Raw genomic sequence first — 6,220 nt, 5'->3', positions numbered from 1 at the left:
ACCAGGGTTTTCACCTTTCTCCTGCTGAAGTTTGCTTAATCCTACCCTGGACCCAGGACACAACAGCTGTGGGAGACTCAAAGCCTGGGGCTTCAGCTCTGCATGGGTACACAGCATGGCATGCAGGATGTATGGTTGTGAAAAAGGCAAGGAAGTGCTTCTCAGCTCACCCCCTGCAGGAGTGTCTAGTCCATCCTTCTCCCCATGGACGCAGACATCTGCTTCCAACTGCCCGACATGTCTCTCTGGTTTTGACTTTCCTGGATGCCATGTCAATGCCACCACACAGAGTGCTGCCTCTACTGGGGACACTCACACAACCTCTCTGGGGGACATCTGAGCCAAGCAGGGATTGGGTGCAGTGCAGAGAGGTCAAGTCATGTCGTGAACTACCTTGTCCCACAAAGGCTCACTGTTCAGGGAGTTGACTGGAAAAGTAAGCTTATGCCCCTGGGCAGGGTCCCCATAGGGAGTGTCCCACACCCTGCTATCAGGTCTATTCCTGGTGCCATGCAAATTCAATTTGCAAGACCCAATGCTCTGGAAATGTCAAGAGCTAACGGAAATGTACCAGGAAGTGCACACCACAGCAAAGGGAGAGGACGGCACAGAGACCTATGCTATGGGTTAAGGGGCATGGAAAGTCCACCTCGAGCACAGGGGTCAGTCACCTCTTTCACAAACAAGGCAAAAGGTCAATGCTCTCAGCTCTGGGAGCCTAAAGGGCTCTGTGGCTCCTAAGCCCTGCAGCTGCAGCCAGAAGCAGCACTGAACAGGATGTAAATGCTGAGGTTGGCAATGTCAATAAAACTTTATTTACAAAACCAGATTGGTGGTGGTGCTGGTGGTGCTGGTGGTGGTGGTGGTAGTGGTGGTGGTGGTGGTGGTGGTGGTGGTGGTGGTGGTTGCGGACTGGTTCATTTCGAAGCATGCTGGAGTGGCATGGCCACTAAGCATCGGGAAACACAGAAAGGAATGCGACCGGACACAGGGCTCCCAACACCCTAGACGTCGACCTATGGCACTGGAACAGGGTCCCTGAAGGTAAGTCTGGACAGTCAGATAAGGTAAGTACAATTTATTACAAGGAAATGGGACACGATAAATCTTCTCCTCATCTCCCTATGCTTAAGCATCTTTAAGAGTTCAGGGAATTCATGTCTATCAGTCGGGTTTAGAAAAGTGTTTAGAGACAACAAGAGTAAACTCCATGGTTCCCTGACGAGGGTTCCAGGGATTCTGATATCTGGGTCAAAGTGAAAGTTAAGGTGAAAAAGGCTGTCAGGCAGGGCAAAAAGATTCCAATTTCTGGTCTCTTTGGGCTGTAATTTTTACTGTGTTCAAAGCCATGAATGCAGACAGGGTAATAACGAATAAAGAACAAGAAGCTAGAGCTTCATTAAGACAAAACGAAAGTAAAAGTTTTGCCCTCTGCACCACTACCTGAAGCAGGTTTTTCTAAGTCGTTTCCCGAGGATGGCATGTTGACCATTAGATTCACATGATGATGATGACAAATTCACCTGCTTTTTCTTTTCCTATAATTAGGCCAGCATCGGTTCAAGGTGTGGCCCAACCGACTTATTATAAAGGATGATACTGGTTGGTTGAAAAAGGTAGTAGCTTTCTATGAACCATGTATTAAGTTTTTATGTATATTAAAATTAACATTGGAAAGCACAATGGTAGGAGAGGAAGCTGGAGGACAACTGCTGCAAATGCTTGCTTTTGAAAATGCTAATGAAGAGTACAGGAGAGCATTATTATCTATAAAGGAGGCTGGGGATATTAATGCTTATATGAAGGCATGCAAGGGTATCTTTTCTGAAAATGGAAAGATGCATATTTGGCATGTATTGATCCAGATAGAGTTATTAAATTATATGTTTAAATACTCTTGAATATCCTACAGGCACTTTCGCTCAGGATGAGTTGCCTTTAGAATGGATATATATATTAAATAAAACTTTAACCAAACATTAACAAATTATGAGGAACAAATTTCTTTAATTATTCAGCAAGGCATACAAAGACCTGTTACTCTGTGGGGATATGATTGTGCTGCAATTGTTTTCCCATTAAGCAAAGATAAAGGGAAATATTTAATGCAGATGTCTGAGGTTTTATAATTAGCCATGATTTCTTACACTGGAAATATTGAATTTCATCCTCCCCATAGTAAATTGTGGGATTGCTTTAAAAAAAATTTTTGATAAATACACTAATTTCTGTTGAACCATTACCATCAGCCTTTACTGTGTTTACAGATGGCTCTAAGACCAAGATGGCTTATTGGACCAAAGATTAATTTTGGGGACAAGAATCTTCTTTTGGGTCAGTACAACAAAATGAATTATTAGCGGTATTTAATGTATTCCAGGATTTTACTCATGATGTAAAAATATTATAGCTGAGTCCGCTTATGTTGTAGGAGTAGTACAGAATATTGCGACTGCTGTTGTTTCTACATCTAAGCCTATATTAAATGTTATTCTCACATATTAAAGGACTATTGTTATTATGAAACTCTAGAATATTCATTACACATACTATATCACATCCAAATTTCCAGAATCTTTAACACTTGGCAATCATATGGTAGATCAATTAGTGGCATTTGCTACCCCAGAAGAACACAGTCATAATCATGCCAATACAGGATATTTACATATTAAATATAAGCTTCCCTATCCTCAAGCCAAACGAATTATTGCTAATTGTCCTATGTGTCAGTCTTCACGTATAAAATGTGTTCCATCTCAAATTAATCCCAGAAGGATGCAACTTAATACATCGTGTCAGATCGATATAACCCATATTTCTGAGTTTGGTCGCCTTTCACATATAGATGTAAGCATAGATAATTTTTCAAAATTTGTGTGGGCTACACCATTGCCAGGAGTACGCACTGCTCATGTTATACAGCATCTATTGGAAACTTTTGCTTTATGGGACTGCCTTCTAAAATTAAAATTGATAATGGACCAACATATATTTCTTATCAATATAAACAATTTTGTCAACGATATCATATTGTACATATTACTGGTACAGAACACAATACACAAGGACAAGCTTTTGTTGAAAGAATTCACCATATCCTGAAATGACAAATTATAAAATTAAAAAGGGGGAAAAGAGATGGCCTTATGCAACCTGAATGGAGTTTGCAGACCAGTCCCAGAGCTATATGGCACAAGCATTATACGTTATTAATTTTCTTAATTTACCACAAGGTGAAGTTATATCAAGAGCCGATAGACACTTTGTTGAACTTCCCCCCAGAAGGCATGGAACAGACAATATGGATAAAAATTGCCCGGGATGCTGAATGGCAGGAAGGGACATCATTGTATATAGGGGAGAGGGTTTTGTCTCATTACATGATGGGAGACTATTCTGGTTACCCGCGAGACGGATCCAAGCACAGAATAATAAGAACTGCTCCCTACTCTCAAAGGAATCCAGTTAAACCAGCTACATTTTCTCCTGATGGATGTTCTCAGGAGATGAGGAGGTGTCCTCCATTACTGAGGCCCTGGCTCCTCTTAGTGTCCACAAACAACAATGGATAAGGATCCTTGCAGTGACAACCCTATTACCTATGTGGGGTCAGGTGAAGCGATTAAGCACTGAAAGGAATAATTTTGTCTCCTTCAGGAAAGTCCTTTACTGCTGAGCACTTATTCTTAGCAATGTGGGTTTTACTCATGGTTTCTTCTGCTGCGGCCAATGCCAGTTATCGGGCTTATATTGCTTATCATGATGAAATCCTACTACTTTTCTGTTAGTAAATATATGGATAATGACACAGAACATGATTGGAAGTTAATTCAAGCCTATTTATAGGGTAATGAAAGTGCTTCAAAAGTAATTAATGCCTTGAAATACGATGTTCGAGTGTCTTCTGGTAAACAGCTAGTAGATACAACCCCTATGGAAATAGCGAAATTATTGGCTGATCAATTGACAGGATTAGATCCCAAGGCTTGGCTTCAAAGGATTTTCCATAGCATGGGAGGAGCTAGTTTTGCCATAATCTTATGTACATTATGTATTATGTTGCTTTATTTTTACATGATTAAACCCCTACAAGGACCTTTAGCTATGTTATGTAAAGTGTTACTTTAAAACAAAAGAAAAAAGAAGGAATTGTTAAGACATAGAGATGCAGCTCCCAGGCAGGGTCAAGAAAGGCCTGGTGACAGATTCAAGTAGGGGCTGGAATGCCGCCCTGGAGAAGAAAATGTTTTTCTCACTTGGCCTTAAATTATGTTCTGCTGTGTCCCGTTTTGTGGAAGTGGTTCTAACGCTCTCTTGGTAATGGTGAGTATATTTTGATTATAATAAGAGAGGTGATTTGTTATATGAATATTTTTAGAAGAAGCTTTTGTTTATTCGTCTTTCTTTGTTTAATCTTCCCTCATTGTTCCTGGTATCCTGGGAATAATGATCTTATGGTATCTTGACACAATGAAAATTGTAGTAATGCATATTCTTAGCTTAATAAGGATTAATAAAGCTTGCAACTCCGTGCAGTTTCTTCTGCCTTTGCTCTGCACCCCCTGTGTCCTGGGGTATGCGACCATACCCAGGGCCCCAACTCACTACACATTGACAATGGGTCACCGCACAAAACACAGAAGCATCTACCTTAGTCAAAAATGGACATTTTATTGAATGCACACACTAACACTGATTGATCACATCCATAGCTAAGATACTAGGGGCAGATCCGTGGCCCAAAATACATTCCTCTAAACCTATAAAGTGAAAGAAAGAAAGAAAGAAAGAAAGAAAGAAAGAAAGAAAGAAAGAAAGAAAGAAAGAAAGAAAGAAAGGAAGGAAGGAAGGAAGGAAGGAAGGGAGGAAGAAGAAAAAACACAAAAAACTTAAGCTTCTCATAGGAACTTCGCAGGAAGTGTTGTCTGGCGGTCAGTTCTGATTAGGCCATTTTAGATGAAACAGTGCATAGTGACCCTTAATGTGATGGGCCCTATATAAAGCTTTTTGCAATATTGGAATTTTAACAAACCTCATCAAGAACATACAGCAGAGGCAAAGATGTGATCACCATGTCCTTGCTCTCTATCAGGTTATTTTTCTGTGTCCTTGATTGTCAGGCATAGACAGCAACAATCTGAAATAGCTGGTAGACATGGAACAAAGTGGCTAAAACTATAGTTGTGGGTTGCACACCTCAACTGTCAATGGCTAATGCTGTCCTCAGAGACCTCGGAGGCCCCTCTTGTAAGACTGTCTATTGGAAATGGAAGCACTGACTTCAAAGTGAACCGGGCCAGCCAGGGAGAGGGCAACATGGATACGTGAGACCCTGTCTAAAACCAGCACAAAAACCAACCCTTCATTCAAAGCATCATCTATTAATTCTCTATTATTTACCACTTTCTCCCTACCAGCCTTTCAGTCTGGAATGGTAGAAAAGGACTGGGAATGTTCCTTCTATTCTAAGGACCTTGATCTCTCTTTCCTTAGGTCCACATTAAGAACACCTGCAAATGGATATCACCATCTGAACAACTTAGTATCATCTACTCAGTATATCTAGCCTAATACTGTGCTATGACAATCTCAAGCTTCCCTGAGTTTCGCTGACCTAGCAAGAAGTATGAAGTACTGAGGCCACACCCCAGTGATCCTTTCAAGGGGTTAGAAGAAAGCCATGAGAGATGCTCCACTTCTTTGTCCTTAGATTAAATCACATTGTCACAATGTGGGTGGACTATTTAACCAGACATGTTTCTCCAAACCCCACCTTTCTGAGTTCAGACCATGGCAGAATTCATGCCCCACCACCCTAGATATTGAGTTTAGTGATATGTAATTATTATTTAAACCTATGTATTAAATTTTGTCATTTTGTTAATTTTTGTGGTTTTCACAGTCTTCTTTGATTAACTTTCCTAGTTTTAATAATTTATTCCCTGTGTTCTCTGGTATTTTGTCCTTCCCTTCAAACTAAAGTATTCCTTTTAGGATCCTCTACAGAGCTGTCTTACTGGTAACTCATATTGTGTTAAATTTATTTTTAGTGTGCATTAGTCAGCACAGTAGCTGTGCAGCTGCCTGCCCTCCATGGTACCAGATCTACTTTCCAAACAATAAAGCTAACTCTTACAGGTTGTGTAGCATCTTGGCTGTTTTTGTTCCACTTGGACAGCCCTCAGGACTAGGCACTCCTCTCCCTTAACCATGGCTG

The sequence above is a fragment of the Rattus norvegicus genome, chromosome 19 (assembly GCF_036323735.1).
Source record: "Rattus norvegicus strain BN/NHsdMcwi chromosome 19, GRCr8, whole genome shotgun sequence".
NCBI classification, from domain to species: domain Eukaryota; kingdom Metazoa; phylum Chordata; class Mammalia; order Rodentia; family Muridae; genus Rattus; species Rattus norvegicus.
This window is presented reverse-complemented; position numbering follows the sequence as displayed.